Here is a 13863-nt window from a genome sequence, read left to right as displayed (position 1 = left end):
CTGATGGCCAGTGATGGTGAACAATTTTTCATGTGTCTGTTGGCTGCATAGATGTCTTCTTTTAAGAAATGTCTGTTCATATCCTTTGCCCACTTTTTGATGGGGTTGTTTGTTTTTTTCTTGTATATTTGTTTGAGTTCTTTGTAGATTCTGGATATTAGCCCTTTGTCAGATGAGTAGATTGGAAAAATTTTCTCCCATTCTGTAGGTTGCCTGTTCACTCTGATGGTAGTTTCTTTTGCTGTGCAGAAGCTCTTTAGTTTAATTAGATCCCATTTGTCAATTTTGGCTTTTGTTGACATTGCTTTTGGTGTTTTAGACACGAAGTCCTTGCCCATGCCTATGTCCTGAATGGTATTGCCTAGAATTTCTTCTAGGGTTTTTATGGTTTTAGGTCTAACATTTCAGTCTTTAATCCATCTTGAATTAATTTTTGTATAAGGTGAAAGGAAGGGATCCAGTTTCAGCTTTCTCCTTATGGCTAGCCAGTTTTCTCAGCACCATTTATTAGATAGGGAATCCTTTCTCCATTTCTTGTTTTTGTCAGCTTTGTCAAAGATCAGATGGCTGTAGATGTGTGGTATTATTTCTGAGGGCTCTGTTCTGTTCCATTGGTCTATATCTCTGTTTTGGTACCAGTACCATGCTGTTTTGGTTGCTGTGGCCTTGTAGTATTGTTTGAAGTCAGGTAAGTAATATGATGCCTCCAGCTTTGTTCTTTTGGCTTAGGATTGTCTGGCAATGTGGGCTCTTTTTTGATTCCATATGAACTTTAAAGTAGTTTTTTTCCAATTCTGTGAAGAAACTCATTGGTAGCTTAATGGGGATGGCATTGAATCTATAAATTACCTTGGGTAGTATGGCCCTTTTCACAATATTGATTCTTCCTATTGATGAGCATGGAATGTTCTTCCTTTTGTTTGTGTCCTCTTTTATTTCATTGAGCAGTGGTTTGTAGTTCTCCTTGAAGAGGTCCTTCACATCCCTTGTAAGTTGGATTCCTAGGTATTTTATTCTCTTTTGAAGCAATTGTGAATGGGAGTTCACTCATGATTTGGCTCTCTGTTTGTTCGTTATTGGTGTATAGGAATGCTTGTGATTTTTGCACATTGATTTTGTATTCTGAGACTTTGCTGAAGTTGCTTATCAGCTTAAGGAGACTTTGGGCTGAGATGATGGGGTTTTCTAAATATACAATCATGTCATCTGCAAACAGGGACAATTTGACTTCCTCATTTCCTAATTGAATACCCTTTATTTCTTTCTCTTGCCCAATTGCCCTGGCCAGAACTTCCAACACTATGTTGAATAGGAGTGGTGAAAGAGGGCATCCCTGTCTTGTGCCAGTTTCAAGGGGAATGCTTCCAGTTTTTGCCCATTCAGTATCATATTGACTGTGGGTTTGTCATAAATGGCTCTTATTTTGAGATACGTTCCATCAATACCGAATTTATTGAGAGTTTTTAGCAGGAAGTGCTGTTGAATTTTGTCAAAAGCCTTTTCTGTATCTATTGAGATAACCATGTGGTTTTGTCTTTGGTTCTGTTTGTATGCTGGATTACATTTATTGGTTTGTGTATGTTGAACCAGCCTTGCATCCCAGGGATGAAGCCCACGTGCTCGTGGTGGATAAGCTTTTTGATGTGCTGCTGGATTTGGTTTGCCAGTATTTTATTGAGGATTTTTGCATTGATGCTCATCAGGGATATTCGTGTAAAATTTTCTTTTTTTGTTGTGTCTCTGCCAGGCTTTGGTATCAGGATGATGTTGGCCTCATAAAATGAGTTAGGGAGGAATCCTCCTTTTTCTATTGATGCAAATAATTTCAGAAGGAATGGTACCAGCTCCTCCTTGTACCTCTGGTAGAATTCAGCTGTGAATCCATCTTGTCCTGGACTTTTTTTGGTTGCTAGGCTATTAATTATTGCCTCAATTTCAGAACCTGTTATTGGTCTATTCAGGGATTCACCTTCTTCCTGGTTTATTCTTGGGAGAGTGTATGTGTCCAGGAAATTATCCATTTCTTCTAGGTTTTCTAGTTTATTTGCGTAGAAGTGTTTATAGTATTCTCTGATGGTAGTTTGTATTTCTGTGGGGTCGGTGGTGATATCCCCTTTATCATTTTTTTATTGTGTCTTTTTGATTCTTCTCTCTTTTCTTCTTTATTAGTCTTGCTAGTGGTCTATCAATTTTGTGAATATTTTCAAAAAACCAGGTCCTGGATTTGTCAATTTTTTCAAGTGTCTTTTTGTGTCTCTATCTCCTTCAGTTCTGCTCTCATCTTAGTTATTTCTTGCCCTTTGCTAACTTTTGAATGTGTTGGCTCTTGCTTCGCTAGTTATTTTAATTATGATGTTAGGGTGTCAATTTTAGATCATTCCTGCTTTCTCTTGTGGGCATTTAATGCTATAAATTTTCCTCTGCACACTGCTTTAAATGTGTCCCAGAGATTCTGGTATGATGTATCTTTGTTCTCATTGGTTTCAGAGAACATCTTTATTTCTGCCTTCATTTCATTATGTACCCAGTAGTCATTCAGAAGCAGGTTGTTCAGTTTCCATTTAGTTGAGCTGTTTTGATTGAGTTTCTTAATCTTGGATTCTAGTTTGATGGCACTGTGGTCTGAGAGACAGTTTGTTATAATTTCTGTTCTTTTGCATTTGCTGAGGAGTGTTTTACTTCCAACTATGTGGACAATTTTAGAATAAGTCAATGTGGTGCTGAGAAGAATGTATATTCTCTTGATTTGGGGTGGAGAGTTCTGTAGATGTCTATTAGGTCCGCTTGGTGCAGAGTTCAATTCCTGGATATCCTTGTTAACTTTCTGTCTTGTTGATCTGTCTAATGTTGACAGTGAGGTATTAAAGTCTCCCATTATTATTGTATGGGAGTCTAAGTTTCTTTGTAAGTCTCTAAGGACTTGCTTTATGAATCTGGGTGCTCCTGTATTGGTTGCATATGTATTTAGGATAGGTAGCTCTTTTTGTGAATCAATCCCTTTACCATTATGTAATGGCCTTCTTTGTCTCTTTTGATCTTTGATGGTTTCAAGTCTGTTTTATCAGAGACAAGGATTGCAACCCCTGCTTTTTTTTGTTCTCCATTTGCTTGGTAGATCTTCCTCCATCCCTTTATTTTGAGCCTATGTGTGTCTCTGCATGTGAGATGGGTCTCCTGAATACAGCAAACTGATGGGTCTTGACTCTTTATCCAATTTGCCACTCTGTGTCTTTTAATTGGACTATTTAGTCCATTTACATTAAAGGTTAATATTGTTATGTGTGAATTTGATCCTGTCACTATGATGTTAGCTGGTTATTTTGCTCATTAGTTGATGTGGTTTCTTCCTCGTATTGATGGTATTTACATGTTGGCATGTTTTTGCAGTGGCTGGTGCCGGTTGTTCATTTCCATTTTTAGTGCTTCCTTCAGGACCTCTTGTAAGGCAGGCCTGGTGGTGACAAAATCTCTCAGCATTTGCTTGTCTGGAAAGAATTTTATTTCTCCTTCACTTATGAAACTTAGTTTGACTGGATATGAAATTCTGGGGTGAAAATTCTTTTCTTTAAGAACGTTGAATATTGGCCCCCACTCTTTTCTGGCTTGTAGAGTTTCTTCTGAGAGATCCGCTATTAGTCTGATGGGTTTCCCTTTGTGGGTAACCCAACATTTCTCTCTGGCTGCCCTTAAGATTTTTTCCTCCATTTCAACCTCGGTGAATCTGACAATGATGTGTCTTGGAGTTGCTCTTCTTGAGGATTATCTTTTTGTCGTTCCCTGTATTTCCTGAATTTGAATTTTGGCTTGCCTTGCTAGGTTGGGGAAGTTCTCCTGGACAATATCCTGCAGAGTGTTTTGCAACTTGGTTCCATTCTCCCTGTCACTTTCAAGTACAGCAATCAGACGTAGATTTGGTCTTTTCACATAGTCCCTTATTTCTTGGAGGCTTTGTTCATTTCTTTTTACTCTTTTTTCTCTAAACTTCTCTTCTTGCTTCACTTCATTCATTTGATCTTCAGTCACTGATACCCTTTCTTCCAGTTGATAGAGTAGGTTACTGAAGCTTGTGCATTTGTCACATAGTTTTCGTGTCATGGTTTTCATCTCTGTCAGGTCGTTTTAGGACTTCTCTACATTGGTTATTCTAGTTAGCCATTTGTCAAATCTTTTCCCAAGGTTTTAGGTATTTTTTGAGCTGAGTTCATATTTCCTCCTTTAATTCAGAGAAGTCTGATTGTCTGAACGCTTCTGCTCTCAACTCGTCAAAGTCGTTCTCTGTCCAGCTTTGTTCCGTTGCTGGCGAGGAGCTGCATTCCTTTGAAGGGGGAGAGGCGCTCTGATTTTTAGAATTATCAGCTTTTCTGCACTACTTTTTCCCCATGTTTGTGGTTTTATCTACCTTTGGTCTTTGATGATGGTGATGTACAGATGTAGTTTTGGTGTGGATGTCCTTTCTGTTAGTTTTCCTTCTAACAGTCAGGACCCTCATCTGCAGGTCTCTTGAAGTTTGCTGGAGATCCACTCCAGACCCTGTTTGCCTGGATATCAGCAGCGGAGGCTGCAGAAGAGTGAATATTGCTGAACAGCAAATGTTGCTGTCTGGTTGTTCCTCTGGAAGCTTCGTCTCAGTGGTGTACCTGGCCATGTGATGTTTGAGGTGTCAGTCTGCCCCTGGTGGGGGATGTCTCCCAGTTAGGCTACTCAGGGGTCAGAGACCCACTTGAGCAGGCAGTCTGTCCGTTCTGAGCTCTCAAACTCTGTGCTGGGAGAATCACTACTCTCTTCAAAGCTGTTAGACGGGGACATTTACATCTGCAGAGATTTCTGCTGCCTTTTGCTTGGTTGTGTCCTGTCCCTAGAGGTGGAGTCTACAGAGACTAGCAGAGCTCCTTGAATTGGGGTAGGCTCCACCCAGTTTGAGCTTCCCGGCTGCTTTGTTTACCTACTTAAGCCTCAGCAATGGTGGGTGCCCCTCCCCCAGCCTCACTGCCGCCTTGCAGTTAGATCTCAGACTGTTTTGCTAGCAATGAGGGAGTCTCTGTGAGTGTGGGACCTCCAAGCCAGGCATGAGATATAATCTCCTGGTGTGCTGTTTGCTAAGACCTTTGGTAAAATGCAGTATTAGGATAGGAATGACCCGATTTTCCAGGTGTTGTGTGTCACAGTTTCCCTTGGCTAGGAAAGGGAATTCCCTTCCCCCTTGCACTTCCTGGGTGAGGCAATGCCTTGCTCTGCTTTGGCTCTCACTTGTTGGGCTGCACCCACTGTTCTGCACCAACTGTGTGACATGCCCCAGTGAGATGAACCCAGTACCTCAGTTGGAAATGCAGAAATCACCCATCTTCTGTGTTGCTCACACTGGGAACTGGAGGCTGGAGCTGTTCCTATTTGACCATCTTGGTAACACCCGAGTTACCTCATTTAAAAGACAGCTCTCCTCCAGTATACTATGAGGTAACAAAAATTTGTAGTGTGTAATTTTTTAAATATTAAAAAACAGATCTTATATTTTGAACAAATTTCTTAAATGATAATACTTCACTGTTTTTTCTATAGAAGTAACTTAATATTAGCAAAATTACTTATTTGAATTTAGGTTTTTGGCTCTCATCATATTCTTCCTCATTAACATTTCCTTCAATCCATAAATGCAGTCTCAGTTTGAATCTTCCATTTAACCCAGAAGTTAATTTTTAAAACCTTAATAAAATTTGAATGTAGCTTGATATTATTTGTTGGCTACATATTAACCAATAATTTCTGTTACTTACAATGATCAGAAAATATGATCTGAATTTCTGCTGTCATAAATTCAATAACATATTTTAGGCCTAAACCTTTCCATTTCAAATCCGTGGGTCTGGTAATTGAAAACTATGGTTATCTTTTGTTTTCCTGCCAAAAATGCTTCCCATTTATTTCTATGCCTAATTAGTCAAACTTTCTAATAAATTTATTTAACACTAATTATGTTTATTTTCTTGCTGTATACCAAAACCATTAGTTTTGTAATTTAAATGTCACCTAATGTGAGTGAAAATGTGTCAGAGGCTAGGGAAGAAGGTAGATGGAGAAAGGGAAGGTGTTGATCAAAAAGTACCCAAGTTTCAGTTACACAGGAGGCAAAAGATTTATCTAGTGCAAAAGATGATGAGTTTAATAAATAATAATGCACTGTATATTTTGAAATTGCTAAAAGTAGATTTAAAATTGATTTACATAATATTTTACATATTTATAAAGCACATGTGATATGTTGCTACATGTATAGAATGTGTATTGATCAAGTCAGGGTATTTGTGGTATCCATCACTTTGAGCATTTATCCATTCTATATGTCAGGAACATTTCAAGTTATCTGTTCTAGCAAGGAAATATAAAATACATTATAGTTAACTGTGGCCAAACTACAGTGCAACTAAACACTAGATTTTATTCCTTTTCACGTGTGGGTTTGTATTCATTTACCACCTTCTTTTCATTCCCTTTCTCACCCACACACTGTGCCGGGCCTCAGGCATATAATATTCTACTCTCTGTCTCTATAAGGATCATCTTTTTAGCTTCCACGTATGAGAGAATGCATGTAAAGATTTTCTTTCCATGTCTGGCTTATTTCATGTAACTTAATGACCTCTGCTTCCATCCATGTTAATTATTTGGCCCAATACTATTCATAAATATATACACATTGTTTACCACATTGCATTTGTCCAATTATTCATTGATGGAAACTGGTTAATGTTATATCGTTGCTATTGTGAATAGTGCTGCAATAAACACACAGTGGGGATATAATTTGAAGAGGATTTTTGTTGATGTTCCATACAGATTTTAAGATTGTTTTGTCTATGTCTGTGAAAATAGCATTAGTATTTTCATAGAGATTGCATTGAATCTGTAGCTGGCTTTGGGTAAGTATGGTCATTTTGATGGTATTAACTTTTTCATTCCATGAAGATGAGATGTCTATCCATTGGTTTGTGTCCTCTACATTTTCTTTCATCAAAGTTTTGTTGTATTTTTTTTGATGTATTTCACCTTATTGATTAAGTGTATTCCCTAAATATTTTATTTTTGTAGCTATTGTAGGTGAAATTGCCTTCTTGATTTCTTTTTCACTTAATATTAGTGTATGGAAATGTTATAGATTTTTATCTGTTGTTTTTTATCTAAAACTGTATTGAAATTATAGTTTTTTTGTTGAGTTTTTAAGTTTTTCTAGATATAACATTGTGACATCTACCAAAAAAATAAAAAGACAATTTCAGTTTGTTTTCATGAATGAATTTTATTTCTTTCTCTTACCTGATAGCTCTGGCCAGAACTTCTAGTACTACAATAAATAGGAGTAGTGAAAACAGGTGTCCTTGTCTTGTTCCCATGCTTAGAGGAAAGTCTGTGAGCTTTTCACCATTCAGCATAGTATTAGCTGTGACTTTGATTATATGATCTTTATTACGTTGAGGTATGTTTCTTCTATGATATGCCTAGTTGGTTGAGTTTCTCTGTTGTGAAGACCTGTTGAATTTTATCAAATGACTTTTATGATTGTTTGAAATAATTATAAAATCTTTGCCCTTCATTTTGTTGATGTCATGTCAAATGTTCATTGATTTATATATGTTGAACCATCATTGCATCCCAGAGATAGATCCCACTTGATCATACTGTATTATTATTTTTTGATGTGTTATTGAATTTGGTTTTCTAGTACTTTTTGATAATTTTTACGTCTATGTATATCAGGAATATTGGCCTGTAGTTCCTTTCAGTCTTGTGTTCTTGTCTGATTTTGATATCAAGGTAATGTTGGCCTAATATAATTTAGAAAGAATTTCTTCCTTTTAACTTTAATGTTTTGATATGGTTTGAGGAGAACTGGTGTTAACTGTCTATGAAAGTTTGCTAGAATTTGGCAGTGAAGCCATCCAGGCCTGGACTTTTCTTTGTTGGGAGACTTTTTATTACTGATTCAATCTCATTATTCATTATTGATCTACTCAGGTGTTCTATTTTTTCTTGATTTCAATCTTGGTAGGCTGCATTTGTCCAGGAATTTATTCATTTCCTCTAGGTTTTTCTAGTTTGTTAATGTATAGTTGTTCATAATAATCTCTGATAATCTTTTGTATTTCTGTGATACCAGTTGTAATGGCTTTTTCATTTCAGATTTTATATATTTGGATTTTCTTTTTTTATTGGTAGCCTAGCAAGTTGTTTGTCAATTTTGCTTATCTTTTTGAAAATCCAATTTATGTGGAGTTGATTGTATTGTGTGTTTAGTTTGTATTTTGTTTAGTTCTGCTCTAATCTTTATTATTTTTTTCCTTCCATTGATTTTGGGTTTGGTTCATTTAAAACATTACATTCTTGGTGTGTGATGTTCCCCTTCCCGAGTCCAAGTGATCTCATTGTTCAGTTCCCACCTATGAGTGAGAACATGTGGGCCTATCATGGGGAGGGGGGAGGGGGGAGGTATTGCATTGGGAGTTATACCTGATATAAATGATGAATTGATGGGTGCTGACGAGTTGATGGGTGCAGCACACCAACATGGCACAAGTATACATATGTAACAAACCTGCACGCTATGCACATGTACCCTAGAACTTAAAGTATAATAAAAAATAAAAAAATAAAAATAAAACATTACATTCTTTATTAGAATGCTTTGTATTTTTTTGATATAGTTTGATGCTATAAACTTCTTTCTTACCACTGGTTTTTTGCAGTATTCCATTAGTTTTGGTACATCGTGTTTTGATTTTTGTTTCAACAATTTTTAAAAATATATTTCTTAATTTTTATCTTGACCCAATGGTCATTCCAGAGCATGTTGTTTAACTTCCATGTATTTGTACAGTTTCCAAAGTTTCTCATGTTATTGAAGTCTCATTTTATTTCCTTGTGGCCTGAAAACATATTTGATATGGTTTTGACTATTAAAAATTTATTGAGACCTGTTTTGTGTCCTGACATATGATCTGTCTTGGAGAATGTTTAACATGCTCATGAGAAAAATTTGCTTCTGTCATTGTCGGATGAAGTGTTCTATAAATGTATGTTAGATCCATTTGGTCTAATTTGCAGTTTAAATATAATGTTACTTAATATTCTGTCTAAATGATATGTCTAATGATGAAAGGGTGGTATTGAAGTTTTCAATTATTATGTATTGAAGTCTATCTCTCTCTTTAGATCTAATAATATTTGCTTTATATATTTGAATGGTCTGCTGTTGAGTACCCATATATTTAAAATGGTTAAATTCTCTTGCTGAATTCATTCCTTTATCATTGCATAATGTCCTTCTTTGTCTTCTTTTACTGGCTTTGAATTAAAGTCTGTCTTATGTTACATAAGTGTAATTACTTCTGCATGCTTTTGGTTTCTGCTCATAAGAAATTATTTTTTCAAACCCTGCTCTACAGATGTCACAAATTTTTAGTTATTCTTGTACTTTTCTGAAAATCGTAGCTGCCTGCCTTAAGACTTTTAAAAATATATATTTTCCCAAAAGCTCAAATGTCAATTCATTACTACTCATGAAAACATTTCACATGTATTTTTTTGTGACACATCAGCATCTCTTGAGAAATCCCAAGTGGAACACACCCCCATTCCCCAATATATAGTAAGATAAAAATAATTTATGGAGCATATTTTTATATTAAAAATCTAATTTTATGTTAGACACATTGCTGAAATAATAATACTCTACTACAAAGAATAACACCTATAGGTGGCCAGAAATTAATGTTTTTTTTATAGCATTAAGCTAATATTGGTAGAATTATTATTTCATATTAAGCTTTTTGGCTGCAATCACAGTGTTTCCTTATTAGACTTTTCCTGAATCCATAAAAAAATACATTTTAATTTTTCACTTAATCCAGAAGAAAGAAGATCTTAATGAAATGTCCATGTGGCTAAATATTATTTGTTGCTTACACTTTATTTAATGGTTTCTATTGTCATTTTCAGTGGCCAAAATCTATGACCTGCCGAATTTCTGCCATTGTGAATTAAATGACATATTTTAGACCTTAGGTTTTTCCATTTAATATACTTTGTCTGATATTTGATAATAATGTACATTCTCTCTTTATTGATCAAAAAGGCTGCCCATTTGATTATATGCCTTAATTAAGCTTTCTAATAAAGTTATTTAACATTATTTATCTATATTCATTTGTTGTATGCCAAGACAGTTGATTTTTAATGAAAATTTTAATATAAACTGATATAAACAAAAATGTGTGAACTTTTTTTTCCCAAGGAATCTTTGGGCTATTAAGTTTAAATTCTAAGGTATTAAGCATATAAATAATACCTTAGAATGACACCTAAAATATTGTGTATACTAAGTGCTGACAACTCTGTTTCACCAAATTGTCTTTTATCAAACAGTTCTTCAAATACAATATTATTTTGTATTTTTATTAAAGTTTATTTTTGGCTTACCTAAAAGTTGCTAAAAAATAGAAGGTAGGCATATTCTGCCTTTGTAAACTCTGAAGTGAAATGGTAGTTTCAATAATTTTCTTTAAATACAGTAACTTATTTTTGTCAAACAGTAAATAAAAGTTTTAAACAGCACAGTTATAGTCATATTCTCCATCCTATAACACAGAAAATTTTAAGTCATTCATTAATTGGGCTACATCCTTATTCTATATTATTAGTCCAGAGTGCTTGTTTGTCTGTCTGTTTGTTTGTTTGTTTTGAGATGGAATTTTGCTCTTGTCCTGCAGGCTAGAGTGCAGTGGTGCAATCTTGGCTCACAGCAACCTGCCCCTCCTTGGCTCATGTGATTATCCTGCTTCAGCCTCTTTAGTAGCTGGAATTACAGGTGTTCTCCATCATGCCTGGCTAATTTTCTGTGTTTGTTTTTAGTAGAGACTGGGTTTCACCATGTTGGCAAGGCTGCTCTGGAACTCCTGACCTCAGGTGATACCTCTGTCTCTGAAAGTGCTGGGATTACAAGGCATTAGCCACCGCCTCTGGATACTCCAGAGTTTTTGATGCCAACTGCCTAGAAAATATATTTTTATGAATAACTACAAAATAGAAATACATGTTTTGATAGGTACAAACTATAAAAGTTAACTAAAAAATTGAATATATAAATAGATATATATGAAAAAACAAAATTTATAAATAATTATATGTTGAGAATATTAAAATGTTTTTGCATAAAAAAGCTCAGTGACAAATTGCTTAAATTATAAATTACATCAAATTTTAATGAAGAATTAATACAAATTATATACAACAACTCAGAGCAATATAGGAAAAGGTAACATTTCCCAATTCATCTATTAGTTAGTATTAGCACAATAAAAAAAGCATACAAAAGAATCACACATAAAAGAAAACCATGAACCAATATTTTATATGAATATAGACACATAGGTTGTCAAAAATACAAATTGAATCCAACAACGTATAAAAAAGATTATACATTATGACAAAGTAGGATATTTTCACAAATGCAATGTTGGCAAAATATTCAAAAATTAACCAAAGTATTGCATAATACTACTTTAGTGAAGGGGAAATTATTATTTTCACAGACATAGAAAAAGACAAGATGAGAAATCCAATGTCCATTTGTAATAAGATTCACAGCTAACTACTGAAAGAAAGAGACATCTGAGTCCTGCTTAAAGCCGTCTATTAAAACCTACTGCTAACATAAATAATAGTGAAATAATTAGAGCATTAGTTATAAGTTTTGAAAAGAAGTACTGGGATTACAGGTGTGAGCCACTGCAATTGGCCAGCTCTAAGAGTTTTAAAAAATATATAAATAAATATATTATAGGTTGCTACTTATCAGTATTTTAGCTATTAGTAAATTTGGTGGTTTGTTGGTAATGCAACAACTTATCTTTTTAAGTAAACATGAGTTTATAATCTGCCAGCACATCTGTGTCTATATCAGCCAGTTTTCTCACCTCTGAGATTACTGCTGTTTTGTTTCCTCTACCAAGTTCTTGGTCCTTTTTTCTCACCTAGAGAAGGTGAGTTGAAGGGGCTGACATGCATCGCCCCCTGATATGGTTAGGCTTTGTGTACCCACCCAAATCTCATCTTGAATTATAGTCCCTATAAATTCCCATAATCCCCACTTGTCAAGGGAGTGACCAGGTGGAGGTAATTGAATCATGGTGGTGGTTTTCCCCATGCTGTTCTCATGACAGTGAGTTCTCACGAGATCTGATGGTTTTGAAAGTGTGTGATAGTACCTCCTGCATTCCTTCTCCTGCCTACTGCCTTGTGAAGAAGGTACCTTGCCTCCCCTTCGCCTTTTGCCATGATTATAAATTTCCCAAGGTCTCCCCAGCCATGCTGAACTGTGAGTCAATTAAACCTATTTCCTTTATAAACCACCCAGCCTCAGGAAGTTCTTTATAGTAGTTTGAAAATGGACTAATCCACCCCCGCTTAGCTGGGGTCTGAAACCTGGTTAAAATATATCTCAAAACAATAAATAAAAGTCACTGGCTGTTTTCTCCTCTTTTTCCCATGGTTGTTGAATGACTAGGTAAGAAATTAAATGGGACACTCTGCAGACACCTAGCAGAGGCCTCAGCAGGTGGGTGTTCCATCAACTGATATTTCTCCTATTCTTCAGTAGCTCTTTTCAGATTTCTACAGAGCACTCGTAAGTGCAGAGAGTAGTTAATAAATGACCCCAGGCATCTGCAGAAATTTTGCAGACTCACACTGAGCAAGGCTGATGTTCTCAGAAGGTTTACCATTTAATCTTGTGGCTTTACCTACCCACCTCCCCCATGCCACATGTACTGTCATTTGAGAAGGTTAGTGTTAGTGGCTGATGTCAGACAAGGCAGAAAAGAGTCGTCAAATTCATCCCAAATGTATTTTGTCGTATTTCATATTCTTTATATTTGAGCACTTATAAAGCATTCGCAAGTCAATTCTCTGAAGCAGAACATCACACTCAACAGCACACACATTCCTCAGATGTTCTGGATATTGGGCAAGGAATAATCAATCCTAAATTCCATTATGCCTTTACAGTGGTCATGTTGAGAATGGTGGGTGAGAGCTTGGGTTTGTCCATCATCCATAAAGCATGCAGAGTTTGTGCATTTCAGTTATGTGCAGAGAATGGTAGATTTCTAATTGAAAGGTAAGATAGTAGGGCAGCATTTCTGTACCAACTCAGATAAGCAAAAATAAAAATCCTGTTCATCTAGGTGTTTCTGCCCCAGCCATTAATTATAGATAATCTTCAATTATGCTTGAATTCAGAGAGTTTTGCACATAATTAAAATTCTCTGATAATTCAAAAATGCCACTTTGGTTGTTAATTCTTAGTTCTATTGAGCCAATCGTATTTTTATTTTATTTATTTATTAATTAATTAATTAATTAATTTATTTATTTTTGGGACAGTTTTTATTTATTTATTTATTTTTGAGACAGAGTTTCACTCTTGTTGTCCAAGCTGGAGTGCAATGGCATGATCTCAGCTCACTGCAATCTCTGCCTCCTGGGTTCAAGCGATTCTACTGCCTCAGCCTGCTGAGTAGCTGGGATTACAGGCACCCACCATCACACCCAGCTAATTTTTGTATTTTTTGTAGAGACGGAGTTTAACCATATTGGTCAGGGTGGTCTTGAACTTCTGACCTCAAGTGATCCACCCACCTCAGCCTCCCAAAGTGCTGGGATTACAGGCGTTAGCCACTGCGCCCAACCGAGCCAATCTTATTTTTAACAAGCATCAAAGAGGTAACATTTTGAGCAGCCACCTCGTATTTGATCCAGGTTGTTTCATTTAATCATCCATTTGGTCCTTCAATGTGATATTACTCCACATTATAC

The sequence above is a fragment of the Piliocolobus tephrosceles genome, chromosome 9 (assembly GCF_002776525.5).
Source record: "Piliocolobus tephrosceles isolate RC106 chromosome 9, ASM277652v3, whole genome shotgun sequence".
In the NCBI taxonomy this organism is placed as follows: domain Eukaryota; kingdom Metazoa; phylum Chordata; class Mammalia; order Primates; family Cercopithecidae; genus Piliocolobus; species Piliocolobus tephrosceles.
Note: the sequence above shows the minus strand (reverse complement) of the source record.